This window comes from Ailuropoda melanoleuca, chromosome 6 (genome assembly GCF_002007445.2).
Source record: "Ailuropoda melanoleuca isolate Jingjing chromosome 6, ASM200744v2, whole genome shotgun sequence".
NCBI lineage: Eukaryota > Metazoa > Chordata > Mammalia > Carnivora > Ursidae > Ailuropoda > Ailuropoda melanoleuca.
Window position 1 is genome coordinate 100,451,909 of NC_048223.1, and position 20,336 is coordinate 100,472,244.

The 20,336-nt window shown below is 35.3% G+C and overlaps 1 protein-coding gene and 1 pseudogene across 3 annotated transcripts in view; both read right to left on the reverse strand.

Moving 5' to 3' along the window:
- The window catches only part of HPSE2 (heparanase 2 (inactive)), a 696,190-nt gene that overhangs the window by 282,986 nt on the left and 392,868 nt on the right, over positions 1-20,336 (reverse strand). The gene's annotated exons all lie outside the window — the stretch shown is intronic.
- LOC100466787 lies at positions 1,577-16,706 on the reverse strand (annotated as a pseudogene).

The window sequence follows — 20,336 nt, forward strand, 5'->3', positions numbered from 1 at the left end:
TTGAATATTCTTACCTGCTTTGTTAAAGATTAGTTGACCATAGAGTTGTCCATTTCTGGGTTCTCTATTCTGTTCCGTTGATCTATATGTCTGTTTTTGTGCCAGTACCATACTGTCTTGATGATTACAGCTCTGTAATAGGGCTTGAAGTCGAAAATTGTGATGCCACCAGCTTTGGTTTTCTTTTTCAACATTCCTTTGGCTAATTTGGGGTCTTTTCTGGTTCTATACAAATTTTAGGATTTTTTCCAGCTCTTTGAAGAATGTTGATGGTATTTTGATAGGGATTGCATTGAATGTATAGATTACTCTAGGTAGCATAGACATTTCAACAGTATTTGTTCTTCTAATCCATGAGCATGGAACATTTTTCCATTTCTTTGTGTCTTCTTCAATTTCTTTCATGAGTGTTGTATAGTTTTCTGAGTACAGATCCCTTGTCCTTTTGGTTAGGTTTATTCCTAGGTATCTTATGGTTTTGGGTGCAACTGTAAATGGGATTGACTCCTTAATTTCTCTTTATTCTGTCTCACTGTTAGTGTATAGAAACGCAACTGATTTCTGTGCACTGATTTTATATCCTGCCACTTTGCTGAATTCCTGCATGAGTTACAGGAATTTTGAGGTGGAGTCTTTTGGGTTTTCCACATAGAGTATCATGTCATCTGCAAAGAGTGAGAGTTTGACTTTTTTGCCAAATCAGATGCCTTTTATTTCTTTTTGTTGTCTGACTGCTGAGGCTAGGACTTCTAGTACTATGTTGAACAGCAGTGGTGATAGTGGACATCCCTGCCGCATTCCTCACCTTAGGGAAAAGGTCTCAGTTTTAGTTTTAAATAGAGAGGAAAAAAAAAAAACCTGTCCTTGTACTTACCACATATCACATACTATACTCAATAGCACTGCATACTCAATAGTATGATAGAAATTTGTGGTAAGACTTTTAGCTGTACTTGGGTAAGGTATAAAAAAAATCAAGTAGGAAATTTTAAAAGAGAAAAACTGAAGTATCTTCTGTCTATACCACTGACCTGCATTGGAGTTGGTATCTTTTGTGGGGAAGGGGAACCTACAAAAGAACAGGCTAAGAAGCTGGCTAAACAGTTTCTCAGGTAACTATCACTGTCTATTTAAATGAGCACTGGGAATTATTATTGGATAATAATATCTACAACTAAATGATCTCACTAACATACTTGAGATTTAGATATTTTTATCCAGAGGTTCCCTGAAACTTGAGAATTATGTCAAGTATTCCTCTGGTATAAAAAGTTTGAGAAAGCACTCCTAGAGTTAAAGAGTGCATTGGAAAACAAATCATCTGAACACCAAAATACTCACTGTTGAACTGTGAACTGACTTACACATCCTTTCCACTTGGCAAAATTCTCACTAATCAAATCAATAGTTTTTAATCTCTCCAATATAATGCAAACCTGTTATAAATCTATTGGAAAGCCAAGTTACAAGTCTGAGCAAAAGAGGCAGGATTTCATGAAATCAATGAAAATAATGTCTGATAACTGCTCATATCACATGCAAATCCACTAATAAATAAGGATCTAGAAGAATTAGATCAGTTAACTGAACAAGAGAAAACACAGAGATNAACAAGAGAAAACACAGAGATGACAATATGTTGCTCAAAAATAATGTGAATATTAAAAGATAGAGGAATATTTTGAAGTCTTTTAATATTTACACTCATGCCACAAAAGTTAAATGATTTTCTCAGAAAAATAGTCACTATTAAATTAAATAATGTTTTGTTCATTGAAATTGTTCATAGTTGCAATAATAGCTTATAATTTGTTACACTTATTTTCATAATCTTAGTGTAATTTAGAAATCAAACTTTTGCATCAAAATTGAACGTGATTGACTAATATTCTTTTTAGAGAGACTGAGTCCCTTTAAATGGCCTTTTTCTAGAATCAATTATCTTTATATGATGAGGATTTCCTGTGTAGTTTTCATGTATATTATAAAAACGAACAATATATATATCAAACACAAAAGCACAAAAAGCTATGATTTCATGGATTTTTTTTTTTTAAAATTTTATTTATTTATTTGACAGAGACAGAGACAGCCAGCAAGAGAGGGAACACAAGCAGGGGGAGTGGGAGAGGAAGAAGCAGGCTCACAGAGGAGGAGCCTGATGTGGGGCTCGATCCCATAATGCCGGGATCACGCCCTGAGCCGAAGGCAGATGCCTAACCGCTGTGCCACCCAGGCGCCCCTCATGGATTTGATAGTTTAAGACAAGGCAAAGGGATTTACCCCCAAAAAAGATAACAATATAGAAAAACGTACGGGGAAATAAAAATATAGATGGTTTTTTAACATGGCAAAAATTGAGAACTATAGTGCTAGAAGTTTGGGAAATACTTCCTTAAGGATACATTTAAGTCCCGCCTCCTTATGAAGACATTCCTGAACACATCAATCTCCCTACAGTGGCCATAACTTTCTCTAAACATTGGTTCTATAACATTTGTTAGCATCTGAGTGTCTTGTGGCATCTATGGCATTATCTTATCTATTTACCTCTTGATTTAGTCACTTTTCCAGAGTGAATGGCTTTTTTTCCTAGTAACCTGCCAAATTCCTTAAGGATTGTTCTGTATCTTATGAAATCCTTTATAGCATCTATCTAAGAACAATTTCCTGCCTTAAAATCATGCTGAAGTATTCTTACAACCCAAATCTTTTTAGTTGCATATAAGTGGTCTAATAAGAAACTGAAAGGACCCAAAGAAAGACTTGTGTAATTATTATTGCTAGCTCACATATATACTCTAAAGCTTATTAGAAGATTACATATATTTTTAAAAAGACTACATACACTTGAATGCAGAGCATTTAGTAGATGCTCAACAAATGTAATCTTCCTTGGACTATCTGCAGCCAGGTTCTATCCAAGCAAGCAGACACTTAAAATGACTTTCTACTCTCTCCACCAGAGAGTGACAATGCTTCTATTTCCTCTAGACAGGTTCCCTGGCACCTCATATGAATAGAATTTGAAGCAGCCTGTCTCAAAGGCAACTGAAAATGAGGAGCTGGGGCTTGAGATGAAAAGGAGAATAGGCTTGGGAGTCATCTATATACTGCTGATAGTTGATGCTATGAAAGTTCTTGAGGCTTCTGAAGAACAAAATGGTTGAGGATGAAACCTTAAGAAATGTCTACATACAAAGGTTAGGAAAAAGGGCAGAGAAGAAGGAGGAGAACACAGAAATGTTATCTTAAGGAGCCCCAAAGAAGATATTTCAAGGATGTGCTAGTCAATGACAGTACATGTTAATGAGAAATCGAGAAGCAAATGGACGGAGAAAAAAAGTCATTACAGTTAATCAAACAGTGAGATTAGAAGCTAAATTTAGTTTGGGGTGTAGACTTAAAGAATGAGTGGTAAAGAACAAAGAATAGACTCTGGACATTCAACTTATTTGTTGATGTTCTGTGTCAATAACAGGAAGAAAAAAAACCAAAAAAGTACCTGGAGAAATACCAAAGATAAGTTTAAGAAAAAAATCAAGATCAAGACCTCGTTTTGCCAAAAAGCCATTTCTTCAATAAGGGTAATCTCAGCTTTATATTACAAACACACATAAGATCAATGAATTCATATTAAGATATGAATGGTGGTCATTTCCCCTAGTTTTCTCAAGACTTGGCACTTTAAAAACAAAGTAAATAAAAACAAAGTAGACAAACTACAATCCAACAGACAAAATATAGGATTCTTATTAATCTAAGCAACTGGTGGCTGAAATTGCTAGTAGGATTCAAATATTGACTGAGCACCAACTACAGGCCAGGTAATATATACTTGAAGGTTATAGCAATGCACCAAAGAGAAAACAGTTCCTAGCCCCATGGAGTTTATGTTTAGCGTGGTTGTTGTGAGGTTCAACGGCAGAAGAAAAGCAGGGGAGGGGATTGTAGAACCAATGGAAGAGATACGCTATTTTAAAAAAGCCTCACTGATAAGGTAACATTTAAGCAAAGACCCTGTAGAAGTAAGAGAGTAAATCAAGTGGACTTAAAGGCAAAGGCCCAAGACAGGTATGAGATTGATGAATATGAAAAACAGCAAAGAGCTCAGTGTGGCTGCCCCAGAATGAATGACAGAGAAAGCAGTAGGAGATGAGGTCAGAGCAGTAGAAGGACCAGACTGTGTAGGACTTTGCTTTTTTACCCTGAATGACAGGAAAACACTGGATGGTTTTGAATATGACCCAATTCACATTTTAAAATCTTGGCTGTTGAGCTAAAAAACGACTAGAGGGGGAGGAGAGGGAAAAGGTGAAAGCAAATAAAGCAGGTAGGAGTCTGTGGTGATAATTCAGAGCAAAGGGATAACAGTGGCTTGGACTAGGGTGGTAGTAGCAGAGTGGTTGAAGTGGCTGGGTTCCTGGGATATTTTAAAGGTAGAGCTGATAATATTTGCTGAAGGATTAGATTTGGAGTATGCGGGGGAAAAAAGAGGTCAATGAAAATTCCAAAATTTTTGGCTTGAGCAACCAACAGATAAACTTGACATTGAAGATGGAAGCGTGGAAGATTAGGAGAAGACAGAAGGGGAAAACAAAAGTTAGCTCCCAAGAGCCAACTATGCCTCCATTGTTCAACTCTATCCCCCACCCTCTAAAGACATACTGGACTGTTTGCCAAAGAGAAGGTACCATGTGTCTGCCTTTTAAGCATCCATTTCAATATGTATCAAGGGTGATACATAAAAAGCCTTAATAAATATCTAACTCATGCAGGTGTTATTTAGTCCCATTCAATGCCATTTATAATCTGCCTGTATCATAAATACCCAATCTCAGTAATCATTATTCACTATAGCAAGTTCACTCTAGATTATGTCTATCACTCCATGCTGTTAAATGCACTCACATAATATACTCATTCCTTTAAGTGTTCAACTTGGACTGATTATTATGGGGGAGGTATATAGGAGACTATCCACCAGAGGCTGGAAGAACAGAGGAATTTCTTTTTCTTTTTTTTTAAAGATTTTATTTATTTATTTGACAGAGAGCAAGAAAGCACAAGGAGGGGGAGCAGTGGAAGGACAGGCAGAAGCAGGGCACCGAGCAAGGAGCCCAATGTAGGGCTTGATCACAAGACCCTGGGATCATGACCTCAGCCAAAGGCAGAAGCTTAACCATCTGAGCCACCCAGGTACACCAGAACAGAGGAATTTCTAATGGTAGCCAGAAAGAAATGTGAGAGTGAAAGCAGAGTGAGGTGAACTCTTCACCAACTCTGTCTCTTGTAATTCAGAGAGAAACCATCAGTTAATGGGGAACCATCTGAATTAGTGAGTACAACCAATAAAAAGGGGAGCATTTTAATTGTAGCTATTATGAGAGAACAGTTTGAAAACTGCCTGGGAGGAAAATACAGCCATTTCACAAAGAGTGAAGATATCTTTTTAAGCTAAGAGCTAATTTTAATATGAAGAGAATATCTCCAGGTTAGTCAGGGCAATGAAACCTTAACTAGGTTATGAAGAAATCAGCCTAAATGTCTATAATTTGACTGAAGCTGTTGAAGGAGAATGAGATTTGGGACATTTCTGTGAATAAAAATTACAACTCTCAAAGACTGTAGGACAGAGACTAATTATTGTATTAATCAATTTAACTAGATTTAAAGGGAAAACTAAATGCCAATGAATATAATGGGACCTCTGGATTCCATCAGAAATCCATCTAAATCATGACAGGAAAAGAATAAAAGAGACACTGACATTATTAAAGAGGCTAGGATTGTTTTTTAGAAATTGTTTTTGGATTGTTTTTAAGAAATGTGCCCTTAGGGGCACCTGGGTGGCACAGCAGTCAAGCGTCCGCCTTTGGCTCAGGGCGTGATCCCAGCATTGTGGGATCGAACCCCACATCAGGCTCCTCCGCTATGAGCCTGCTTCTTCCTCTCCCACTCCCCCTGCTTGTGTTCCCTCTCTCGCTGGCTGTCTCTGTCTCTGTCAAATAAATAAATAAAATAAAATAAAATAAAAAGAAATGTGCCCTTAAGCAAATGATTTTAAAAGATGCAAAGAATATTTCTAAAATATGGTTAGAAGTATCTGTTAAAATTTAAAAGTGCATTCCCTTAGACCAAGCAAGTCCCCCACTAGACATTTTTTCTATATATACATATACTTTCATAATTTCCCCAAGATACACAAAGATTATCACTGCACCTCTTCTTTTAATAGCCCAGTAACTGAAAACAATTCAAACTCCTATGAAATGGGGACTGTTCAACAAATTATAAAGTGTCTATGTTACAGAAAGAGATTCCAAATAAGAAAAAGAAAGCTAGAATAAACTGTGTGGAGTTGAACTGGAATTGGAGGTATCAGTATAACTCCTGCTTTTTAATATATTTACACATGGATAGATAAAGAAATATAGATGTGTATATGGGTGAGATATCTATATCTACATATACAACTATATCTATATCTATGTATAATTTCCTGTCCACTGAACAAGCCTGGAAGCAATGACATTCCAGTATCAATGAGCACCCTAATGACCCAGATCTTGGTTTCTAAATACCATTCTTTCATAAAAAGAACCAGGGTTCCACTCCTTAAAAAAACAGGTGATGCCAGAGCTAGGTAAGAGAATATACAAAATAAGCCTAGAATATTTTGTGGTACCATAAATTAAGGGAGTGCTCAAAAAGTGATGAAGACATGTCAAAAGGACATAGGAGCTAACCTGAATGAGCCTCCAATGGCTAAAAGTGAGAGAATTTGAACAACAAAATGAACAATGATAGCACTGGATTATAATCTTCAGGGTAAAAATAAAGACCCCAAAGTCATCTTGTATAAATAAATGACTAAATAAATAAAAGAGAGAGGAGGAACTGCTCTTCCTCACAGAATACCAATTAATAAATGTAGAAGAATGGACATAGAAAACTACCATTAGGCAACACATCAGTAGTAATTGCTATAGTTAAGGACCATTGATGGATGCTAAAATTAGTATGTTAGAGGGGCCCCTGGGTGCCTCAGTCGTTAAGCATCTGCCTTCGGCTCAGGGCATGATCCCATAGTCCTGGGATCAAGCCCCTCATCAGGCTCCCTGCTCTGCTGGGAGCCTGCTTCTTCCTCTCCCACTCCCGCTGCTTTTATTCCCTCTCTCGCTGGCTGTCTCTATCTCTGTCAAATAAATAAATAAATCTTTAAAAAAAATTAGTGTGTTAGAGTATGATGACAAAAAAGATTTGGATTGTCGCTAAGTATCTTCCCCAAGATAAAAGATAAAAATAGTAACTTTACAGAAGAGAAGCCTGACAGACACCATCAAAATTAATCTTAGTAGACATATTGACATAAGGTAACCTGATATGAAGCCTGAGACAGATAGAGGATGATTTTAGTGGTATTTTGATTAAAAATGAAAAACCTGAGTTTAATCATTAGAAAACATTGGACAAAACCAATTTAAGGGACATTCTATAAAATATACAGCGGATTCTTCAAAAGTGAAGGAAAACAAAACACTAAAGAATGAACACAGATTGAAAGAGACATGACAACTAAATGCAATGTAATGTCCTAAATGGAATTCTAGAACAGAAAAAGGGCAATAGTGAGAAAATTGGCTAAATTTGGAAAAGACCTATAGGTTAGTTTATAGTAGTGTATCAATGTTAAATTTCCTCATTTCTATAATTGTACTATAGTTATGTTAAATGTTAACATTAGGGGAAGCTAGATAAAGAGTATATGAGAACTCTATGAACTACATATGAATTGTGATTTCATAAAATTTGATCAACTTTCTCATAAGGCTAAAAATAATTCAATATAAAATGTGGGGAATAAAAGAACAAAGTAGATCTGTATACATTTATACGAAAAAAATATCAAGATGTATTAATGTTTTAAAAATGTGAAAAAGAAAAAAAGCAATGACCAGAATGGTGTAATATAATCTCTTCTAAGTGATATATTCAGTACACATAAACACAGATAAAAATACATATATATATATACATATATATATACATATATATACATATATATGTATATATATATATGGTATATAAACAATCATTTTGTTGTAAGGAAACAAAACTGTTAAAACTCATAATTTGGGAGAAGGGGAAGTGAAGGTAAGAGAAGCAAGTGAGACTTATTTTTCAGTTTTCAACAAGTCTGCATTTCTACACAAAAAAAGGATTATCTAGACATGAAATTATGGTCCTTTTCTCAGTTTCCTTTTTATACTTCCCTATATTAAAATAAAGTAAAAGAAAACTTGTTAATATTTAATTATAATATTTATCATATAATTTAGGGGTTTTGCTTTTGTGGAAAAAAAAAGTAAGTCTTCAGATTTAAGCCATTGCTTAAATCTTCTAAATAAATTTTGCATATAATCCCTAGTAGTCTTTGAGTCTGGTTCACATTTAGTTCTGGAATAAAAAGTTTTCCCACTCTCTTCTAGTAGACAATACAACCTAGCATTTTGTTGTAGTGTAACAAAGAACACGTAGATTATTCTTATGTATTATGAACGTTTAGCTAAGAATCACATCACTTTTTCTGTGAAGGACCACATAGTGAATATTTTGTCTTGTGGGCCACATATCATCTCTGTTACATATTCTTTTTTTTTTTTTTGAAAGATTTTATTAATTTTTTCGACAGAGATAGAGACAGCCAGCGAGAGAGGGAACACAAGCAGGGGGAGTGGGAGAGGAAGAAGCAGGCTCACACTGGAAGAGCCTGATGTGGGGCTCGATCCCAGAATGCCGGGATCACACCCTGAGNAGAATATTTTTTCTTGTGGTCCACATATCATCTCTGTTACATATTCTTTTTTTTTTCTAAATAGCTTTTTAAAAATATAAAACCATTCTTAGTTCATACTGTGTTCCCAACCTGAGGGACATGGACAGCTTACTGCAGGATTCCAGACATAATTCCACCTCTAGGCTGAATAAANATTCTTTTTTTTTTTCTAAATAGCTTTTTAAAAATATAAAACCATTCTTAGTTCATACTGGGTTCCCCAACCTGAGGGACATGGACAGCTTACTGCAGGATTCCAGACATAATTCCACCTCTAGGCTGAATAAATAACATATGTCATATATATATATGTAATGATATTTCTTGAATAGCTATAGATACTTCTAGGATTAACATAAAATACATTATTTTAAAAAGCATTATTGAATTCATATAAACTTCCTGTCCTTATTAGTCAGTGAATACCAAAATTGTAGCTGGTTTAATGTGGGGTGTTCATTAAATGTCTTAATATTAAAAAGGACTCCTCACACAAGGACTCAGAAAATAGAACTTCCACACACTTCCTTAAAGGAATTACTTAAGGTTGCAATTCAGTCAAACAAGAGAAGAAGCCATGAGATCCAGAAAGAGTAGATCAGATTCAAAGAGTAATAATGAAAAGTCCAAGGATGAGACTTATAGAGAAGACCTAGAAAGGAATGAGTTTACACAGAATGAAAGGAATAGAAAAATGTGTAAAAAAGACATATTTTGTAAGGGAAAACAAAGCAATTTAAAAAATTGGGAACAAAAACCTGAATAAGAAACTCTAAGTCCAAATATGAATAATCTAAAATGTGATATTGTCTCAAGCAGTTGAAGGAGTATAAAGGAAAGAAAGATTGTTTGACCTTGATGATGGGAAAATTCTTTGAGTGACTCAGGAGTTGTGACATTGGACTATCAAAGTAGAAAATGTCAATCTAACATAGAACTTGTCCCAGCAATAAAGGACTTTTGTGTCATAATTTTGTAGATCCTCTTTATTGCTTTTTAATATTTGGAAACTTTCTAGAGCAAAGCATAGAGAATTCGATTAGGATTGCAGAACAAAATGAAAATAACATCAATGATAAGGTAAAAGTAAATGTGTTACTGAAAATGGCACAGTCCTGAAAGGGAAAGGAAATGGAAGGGTAGCAGTATTAATATCTTTATCTTACAGAACAGAGTATCAAAAAACACAAAAGTTGACAGAACAAAAAGTAAAAGTTAAAGTAACTTGATAGTTACTTTAAAGTAACAATGATGATTAATAGATAGTCTAAAATATTTATATATTTAAATATATTTATTAATATATCCCAGGTTTATACAATTGATATAAATATAATATCTTTTATCAAATATATTTATATCACAAAGCTATCAAATATTGGGAAAAAATAGGAAGGAAGGAAGAGAACTTAGTTAAGTTAGCTAGATCCTCATATTTCTCAGCAAACAGTCAACAGAACTAAAGTAATTCAATAAATAAAAGGAGGTCTGAGCATATTATTTGATCGCAAAGAGGTAAATATTGAAAGACTAAAAATTGGAGAAAATCCCACAGTACCATATGCGAATTCTTTGAAAGACTAATAAAATAGTAAAATCCCTAGAAGGTTTGATGAGAGGGAAGAGAAAGAAAAAATGGAGAAAAGGCATAGAACAATAATTTTAGAAAAGAAAAAGGAAATATAAACATTGTTAAAGTATTTTTACATGATAGTGATACACATGAATAGCATTATGTCACTAAAGTTGAGATGGACAATCTTACCTGTCAACAATAACCAATTAGAAAAATACAAAATGTTAAAAAATTATCATTCATGATAACATATGACGGATATATTATAATATATAAATATCTATAAAATAACAAGGTATATGCCCCACAAAAATGTGTATTACCCTTATGAAGAAAATTACAAAACCTTATTGAAAGAAGATTTAAATATAAATAGAAAATTATGCTTTATTTGGGGGTAAGAAGTGTTGATATTTTTTAAAATACCAATTCTCCCTATATTAATATGAGTATAATGTAATTCCAATAAAAGTTCCACCAGAGATTATCACAGAATTTGACAAAGTGATCTTAAAATTAATATTGAAGAGTAAAGAACAAAGAATTTCATAAAATGGGGAGCCACCTCGATGTTAGCTAATGACTGCTACCCATTTTATTGTGTGCCAACATTTGCCAATTCTGGACTAGGATGAAGAATAAAAGTTCTAACATATGTGTAACTGAGTCCTAGATGAAAGGAGACAGAGAATAGGGGGCAAGCAATAGTTGAAGAAATAATAGCCAGGAATTTTCCAAACTTGACAAAAGTTAAAATGAATTCAAAGATTTATAAACCCTGAGTAGGAAAAATACGAAGGAAAGAACTATCATGGCCACATTGTGAAAACTCAAAGCCAAGAGAACAAATATCTTAAGAGCAATCACAGTGAAGGAAAGACATATTACTTTCACCATATCAACCATTAAGACTGACAGCCCACTTTTCAATAGCCCACTTTTCAACAGAAACTATGCAAGCCAACTGACAATGAAATTTCTCAGAGTGCAAACTTTCAGCATAGAATCATTTACCCAGAGGAAAGTACAATTCAAAAATGAAAACAAGACTTCTAAGACTCCACCCATGACAACCAAGATGGAATAAGCCAAATACAGCATATTTCTCACACCGATGATAACTAAAATCTCTGGGCAGAAAAAGACAACCACCTAAGTACCCTGAAAAGTAAACATTAACAAGCAGACTATAAACTGAACTCAAAATCTGGACAATAATCTGTAATGAGGGCAAGTTTCATGGTCTTATTTTCCTTCTTTATCTGTAAGCTTTAACTAAAGGAAGGCCCAACTGTGCCCTGGGTGCTATAAAGCAAAAATTCTCAGAAACAAAACATTACCTTTATCCGTGAAACCAGGAAAAAAGGCTCTTCCATGCCAGACAGTATGTAGAGAAATACCCACTTCTTTTAGCCTTTTCTTTCTTTTTTTTCTCTCAGCCCTACCAGTAGGTGACCAGTTGGGGAATTTTACGGCTGTGACAGTGATGACACAGGCACCTAAAAGCCTGAGTAAACATTCATCTTTCTGGACAGAAATATATATTTTTTTCCAACAGAGATAGAGACAGCCAGCGAGAGAGGGAACACAAGCAGGGGGAGTGGGAGAGGAAGAAGCAGGCTCATAGCAGGAGCCTGATGTGGGNGGAACACAAGCAGGGGGAGTGGGAGAGGAAGAAGCAGGCTCATAGTGGAGGAGCCCGATGTGGGGCTCGATCCCGTAACGCCGGGATCACGCCCTGAGCCGAAGGCAGGCGCTTTAACCGCTATGCCACCCAGGCGTCCCTGGACAGAAATATTTTAAAATGGGCTCCCACTGCCCAAAGAATGAGGAGGAATTCCCTGGTATTTTTTTCACCTTCTTTCTCACACCAGTTTGCCCCTCAGATGACCCCAGTCTCATAGAACCACATGAAAACATGGGGAATAAAACCTGAAAATTGGTAATAGAAAGATATCTGGAAAATTCCCCTAAATATTTGGAAATTATACCACACTGTAAATAACTTTTAGGTAAAACAAGAAGTCAAAGGGAAATTAATATATATATTGAGCAGAGTAAAAATGAAAATAGAATACATCGAAATTTGTGGGATATAACCAAAACAGTGCTTAGAGAAAAACTGTTAGCTTTAATTCTTTCACATAAAATGAAGAAAGATTTTGCATCATTATTCTAAGCTACAAAAAGAAAAGCAAATCAAATCCAAAGCTAACAGGAAGAGAAAAATAATAAAGAATAGAAATGAATAAAATTGAAAAAACTGGATAAAATCAAACCAAAAGCTAGTTCTTTGAAAAAATCAATAAAATTGACAAAACTCTCACAAACTGACCAAGAAAATATGGGGAGAGACACCAAATGCCAATATTAAGAGTGAAAGAGGGGAATTAATATAAACCGTATAAACATTAAAAGGAAAATAAAATGTTATGAACAACTTTGTGTCCATAAATTTTAAAAAATTTACATAACATGGAACTATGCTTTGAAAAGACAGAAACTACCAAAATTCACTCGGATATAAGTACATTACAGGAATAGTCATACATCTAAAGAAATTTATTTCATAATTCAAGACTTTCCAAACAAAGAAAACAGACCCAGTTGGTTTCACTGGTGAAATCAATTCTATATCAGTGACCCCTTAAGGAAAAAATAATATCAACTCAACACAAAATCTATGAGAAAATAGAAGAGAACAATTCTCAACTCATTTTAGTAGACCAGCATTACCCTCATGCCAAAATGAAGCAAAAGACATTACAAGAAATTTTTTAAAAACATGCTATTGTCCCCTATGAAAATATTTTTCAAATCTCCAAGGAAATATTAACAAATTAAATCCCCAAATATAAATATATAAAAGAATAACATGATCAAGCAGAGTTTATCCCAGTAATGGAAGCCTGATTCAAAATTCAGTCAATGTAATTCACCAAATCAACAGACTGAAGAAGAAAAATTACATTCATTTCAATAGATACAGGTAAAGCTTTTAACAAATTCAACCTCCATGCATGATAAAAACTCTTAGAATCTAACTATGAAAGAAGAGCTCTTCCTTAACTTGATAAAGGGTATCTACAAAATTTTCCAACTCTTAAAGGGAGTTGGAGCTTTTAACTATTCAGCTTTTCACTGCTGAATAGGATATTAACTGTGGGCTTTTTCCTAGTCAGAGTAATTAGACAAGGAAAAAAAAAACATCTAAATTAGCAAGGAAGAAGTAAAATAGTCTGTGTTTGCAGATGGTATGATCTTAAATGTAGAAATCCTAAAGATTCCACACAATTAAGTTACAACCAATAAACAAATTCAGTAAAGTCTCAGAATACAAAATCAACATACAAAATTCATTTGCATCTCTATACATTAACAATAACCTACTTGAAAAAGAAATTAAGAAAACAATTCCATTTACATTAGCATCAAAAAAATAAGATGCTTAGGAATAAATTTAACCAGGTGAAAGACTCGTGCACTGAAAACTGCAAAACAATGATGAAATAAATGTTAAAAGATACAAATAAATAGGACATTTGTGTTCTTGGACCAGAACACTTAATATTGTTAAAATGTCCATACTTCCCCAAACGATCTATAGATTCAAGGCAATCTCTATCCAAATCCCAATGGAATTTTTTTACAGAAATACAAAAACAATCCAAAAATTCATTTGAAACCACAAAAGTCTTCAAATAATCAAAGCACTTTTGAAAAAACTGGAGGTATTACACTTTCTGATTTCAAAACACATTACAAAGCTATAGTAATCAAAACACTATGTATGTACTGGCCTAAAAGCAGACAGATAGACCAGTAGAACAGAATAGACAGCCCAGAAATAGGGCCATAAACATATGGTCACCTGATCTTCAACAAGGGTGCCAAGAGGGACGCCTGGGTGGCTCAGTAGTTTAAGTGTCTGTCTTCAGCTCAGGTCATGTTTTCAGGGTCCTGGGATTGAGCCCAGCATTGGACTTCCTGATTAGCAGGAAGCCTGCTTCTCCCTCTCCCTCTGGCCTGCGCGTGCTCTGTCTCTCTCTCTCTCAAATAAATAAATAAAATCTTAAAAAAAAAACAAAACAAGGTGCCAAGAATATGCAATGGGGAAAAAGATCGTCTATTTAATAAATTGTGTTGGGAAAATTGGATATGCATATGCAAAAGAATGAAACTGGACCTTTATCTCACACTATATACAAAAATCAACTCAAAATGAATTAAAGGTTAAAATGTAAAACCTGAAACCATAAAACTCTTAGAAAAAAGCATAGGAGAAATGTTTCTAGAGATTGGACTGGGCAATGATTTCTTGGATATAGCCTCAAAAGCCCAGGCAACAAAAGCAAAGCAAAACAAATGAGATTGTATCAAACTAAAAAGCTTCTACACATCAAAGGAAACAATTAACAAAATGAAAAAGCAGCCTACAATGGGAAAAAATATTTTCAGACCATATATCTTATAAGAGGTTAATATCCAAAATATATAAAGCACTCTTAAACTCAATAGCAAACAAAACAAAACAAAACAAACAAAAAACCCACAAGTAACTCAACTTAAAAATGGGCAAAGGACCTGAATATACATTTTTCCAAAGAAGACACACGAATGGCCAACAGGTACATGAAAAGGTGTGCAACATCACTAGTCATGAGGGACATGCAAATCAAAACCACAATGAGCTATCACCTCACACATGTTAGGATAACTATTATCAAAAAAAAAAAAAAAAACAAAACAGAGAAGTGTTGGTGAGGATGTGGAGAAAAGCGAACCCTTGTGCACTGTTGGTGGGAACGTAAATTGCTGTAGCCACTATGGAAGACAATATGGAGTTTCCTTTAAAAATCAAAAATAGAATTATCATTTGATCTAGCAATCTCACTTTTGGATATATAGCCAAAGGAATTGAAATCTGGGTCTTAAAGAGATATCTGCGCTCCGACCTTCACTGCAGCATTATGCACAATAGCCTAGATCTGGAAACAAACCTAAATATCCATCAACAGTTAAATGGACAAAGTAAATGTGGAATATAGACACGATGAAATATTATTCAGCCTTTAAAATGAAGGAAATTCTGCCATTGTTAGGCTGAATAATATTCCATTGTATGTAAACACCACATTTTATTTTGTTGTTGTTGTTCAGGAAGCATTTTATCATTGCTCCAAGTTTAGGAATTTTCACTGACAGAAAACCAACACTTTCAGAAAATCTCCTACATAGCCCTGTGCTCAGCTTCTGAATCTTGGTTTTCACAGACATATCAGCATACTTCTCTCCAGTACGGACAATCATTGCACCCATGCTTGACAGATCAATCTTAACTTCCAATTTCGATACTTGGCCTTGACCTAGGAAGCTCTTCAGGATGGTTTTTAATTCAGAAAGAATGGCTTCATCTAAAGGAGATGCAGTGGTTACTGTGCAAGGGACTTCTCCACAGTGGATGCTCATCACCATTGAAAAGGCAGAAATGACTCCAGGGATATTGTTCAAGCAACCATTTTCAGCAAACTAACTGATCAGGCTGGATATGAGGGGAGAGAACCTCTCTTTTGCTGTCATGTCATTTAGTCTTTTCACTTTCACTGTATACTTTACACAGGGATTCATAATGGAAGCAGCCATTTTGGGTTCTTTCAATATTTGTGACAATTCAGCAATTCCTTTTCTACTTGTTCCAGTTTATCATGTTTAGATGCAGCAGAATAAAGAGCAGTGGCATAGCAACCTTCGATACCATATACCTCAACAGGTGGCCTCATGTGCTTGGCAAACAGCCTGACCACAGACGTACTAAAGCAACACACCTGCTGGGAAAGCCTGGAACTGCTGGGGTGGCCATCTTCTCTGATGGCTGTAGGTCCATATACTACATTTTCTTTACCCATTCCACCACTGATGGATATTTAGGTTGCTAGAATAGATGAACCTGGAGGACATTAAGCTAAATGAAATAGACCAGACACAGAAAGACAAATACTACATTATCTCACTTATATGTGCAATCTAAAATAGTCAAACAGAGGCAGAGAGTATAGTGATGGTTGCCTGGGGTTGTAAGGGGAGATAAATAGGGAAGTGTTGGTCAAAGAGCACAAAGTTTCAGTTTTGCAAAATAAATAAGTTCTGGAGATCTGTATGACATAGGGCCGCTTATTCACAATATTGTATACTTAAAATTTTGCTAAGAGGGGAGATCTTATGTCAAGTGTTCTTACCACTGAAAGACAAAGAAAGAAAAAACCCCAAAAACCGAGGGGATGGAGAAAACTTTTTGAGATAATAAATAAGATTATGGCATTGATAGTGATGATGGTTTCATGGGTATATACTTATCTTGAAACACATCAAGTTGTATACATTAAGTATCTACAGCTTTTTGTATGTCACTCATATCCCAATAGAGTGGCTTAATAAAATCCCCTGCAAATGTCATATTAATGGTGAAAGACTGAATGCTGTGTTGTTTGCAGTAACAGTAATTTAGAAACATTTTAAATGTCCATCAATGAGAATTGATAAGTAATTTAAAGAAAATGAACTAGAGCTACATGTATTAGAAGAGATAATCTCAAAAACATAAGCAGAATAAAAAAAGTTGCAGAATGATATATACTGTTGTTAAAATATACAAATAATATTACATATTCATTATAGAAATACATTGTATGTGTATACAACATACTGTTTATATACATCTATGTGTATTATGTATATAGTATAAGCAAAATGAAAATGAGGACAAATGTAAGTAAAAAAAATACCTATGTGTTGAGATGGAGGGCAGTGGGATAGGAAAGGAACACTCAGGGGAATTTAACCATATTTGAGATGTTTTCTTTAAAAAAAAAAGAACAGATGGGGCACCTGGGTGGCACAGTCATTTAAGTGTCTGCCTTAGGCTCAGGTCATGATCTCAGGGTCCTTGATCAGCAGGGAGTCTGCTTCTCCTTCTCCCTCTGCCTGCTGCTCCCCCTGCTTGTGCTCGCATGCTCTCTCTCTCTCTCTCTCTGTCTGTCAAATAAATAAATAAAATCTTAAAAAAATAAGAAAAAAAAGAAAAAATCAGAAGCAAATACGTCCATATGAAAAGACTTCTCAGTCTTTAAATAAAGTTAGTTATTGGTGGGTAGATGGTATTTATTTCATTATTCTCTATACACTTTTTGTGTAGTTTGTTTTTTTCCTAATAAAAATACTAAAAAAAGTTTAAACATACTTGTTTTAATGAAAAGGGTTGCCTCTAGAGAGGGCCTAAGATAGGTGGTAGCAGAAAGGTAAGGAGAAGGGGACTACTGCTTTTTACCATAAGCAACTCTGCACTATTTGATTTGTAAACCTTGTTGATTTACAACTATGATAAAAAGGTTTTTATTTGTTTCAGTGAAAATGGTCTTATACTGGAAAAGTTTGAGGACCACTTCACAGATTCTAAACTCTTCGATCCCTCGATCTTACTTGTGTTCTTGAGTCTAGTTGCAGTGCCCAGCACACAGTGTCATAAATACATATTTATTGTTTGTTGTATTTCATTTCCTAAAGATGATAGCCACCCTGATCTCTGTTTTCTAATCACTGGTCACAAATTCACACCTTAGACATATCATTTAACTCTATGGTACTTCAGATTCCTTATTTTTCAGGTGTCAATAATAATACTGGTCTTGCCTACTTCCCAAGGCTATATTAAATGTCAAACAAGAAAATGGGTATCAATTTTCTTGAAAAGTATAAAGTATATTTGAATTGAAGAAATGTAGGAGGTCACTGAAATAGTGGAAAGAATTCTCAAGAGATCATACCATCACATTAATATTCATAGTCCAACCTCTTCCAGAACATGTCAATAACCATAAAAAAAAATCTTACTTCCATGTATGTGCCTTGGAGCCTCTAAATATGTCTTGTTGTCTGGTGGAGTGGAAATGGAGGTAGCAGTTGTGGTATTTTGGTTAGGGACATTATGAAAATTGGCTTCTTTAGTCATGAAAAATATTTTCTTAGGAAGAAATTTCTTAAGATGCCATGATGACACACTAGCCAGTTTTTTGGCAAAGGTCCCATTGAGCCAGTTATAAATCTTACTATAATGGCAGTAAGCAGTATAACACTTCTTACTTGACTTAAAACCATTTTGGCTCTAGGGCAGACCCAGTTCTCCCACGAGGGAGGGGTGGGGATGTTAAATAATTCAGGGAAGAGAAATGATTATAGAGAGATGGGGCATACCTCCAAAGATTGTGATTCTAATGGGGAACAATAAAGAGCTAGTCCAGGGAAGGAGGAAGAGGAGAGGGTTAAGGAAAAAGGTCACCAAGTACTTGCTGGCATTGATTTAGTCACTTGGGTATTCAGTATAATCAATGATGAGACATGGTCCTTGCTTTTGAGGAATTTATAGGCTGTGATATAATGACTTGGATACAACCAGCAGATTATCAATGTGGAATAGCATAATGAGACAGAAACATATGCACTAGTCATGCTGGTCACATACAAAAGCCATACTTTTATACTGTATTATTTTTCTTTAGGACGTGAAGATAGAATGTTGTTGCTAAGCTTGAAGAGTTTTTGTCCAAAAACAACATGGATAGACAAGTCCCTTTGCCGAAACCACTGAAATGGTGGTAGTGTACACACTTGGTGGTTTATATCTCAAGTGCCCAGAACAAGCCCAGGTGGCCTCTCATGGCTAGAGGGAGTTTTCAGTTTATAATTCCGTTGTGTTCCAAAGACTCACTTATCAGTCATCTGTGGGAAATTTGGCACATATTTTCACTTAGAAACAAAGTCACAAATGGGGGTCATTTGTTAGACTGGTTCTAATGGTATGGTAGAGTCTGATCCCTATGTGTACTATATGTGTGTGTGTGTGTTTGTGTATTTTGAATTTGAATTGCCAGGATCCCCTTTCTCTGGATACAGCTCTTCAGACGCTTTGATCTGCTGGTACTAAACATGAAGATTTACTGATCTTAAGCAATGACTCTGTGAGTGTGTATATGTGTGCTATGAAATTTGCCACTCTAAAATCCTGCTACAGGGAGTGTAACTGATTATCTGCTCTAGCTGCTGCCCTTCCACATTCACAACTGTGTTCCTGCTGAATTTCTATTTTCCATGAGCTGTTTTTCCCAGTCAGTGACTAAAAATGGTGGGCAAAGGTACTAAGGCATGTCCATTCCAGTAAGTTGCAGGACTCCTAGAAACAAATTTGACTTAAGGACTTCCCACAGCCTAACAGAACCTTTCTTGGAACTGTGCTGTAGTCTAAGATTCCTTCTACCCTCTTTTTCCTTTCCTCTCTCCATAGATTTTGGATGAGCCTGAAGGATTTCTTTCCCTTTGACGACTCCCCTGACTACATTTCTGGCACAGATAGTCCTATCTTCTCTGCTTCTTGACATACTCAAACTACTGCAAATGATAATGAGAATGGTTCAAGTAAGATGGGGATTTGGGACTAGCTCACTCACCATCTTGTGGGAAAAAATACCATCTTGAGTGTGGAATGTGGATGCTAAAGATTTCAGTGGTAGTGACATGAGACAAGAGCTAGGTACAGAGATGCAGCTACAAAATAAATAGGTCAGGGGAAGATGTCTACAAGGACAGCAGAGTTTCATATTACTGCAAAATTGCATTTAGGCTAAGAAGAAAAATGCTGAGAAATTGAGGGCCATTAACAAATAACTAATGGCTAAGTGTGAGAGCCAAAGGATTTTACTGGTTGTTTATAAAGGCACCTTTTTTTTTTTATTTTTTTTATTTTTAAAAGATTTTATTTATTTATTCGACAGAGATAGAGACAGCCAGTGAGAGAGGGAACACAAGCAGGGGGAGTGGGAGAGGAAGAAGCAGGCTCATAGCAGAGGAGCCTGATGTGGGGCTCGATCCCAT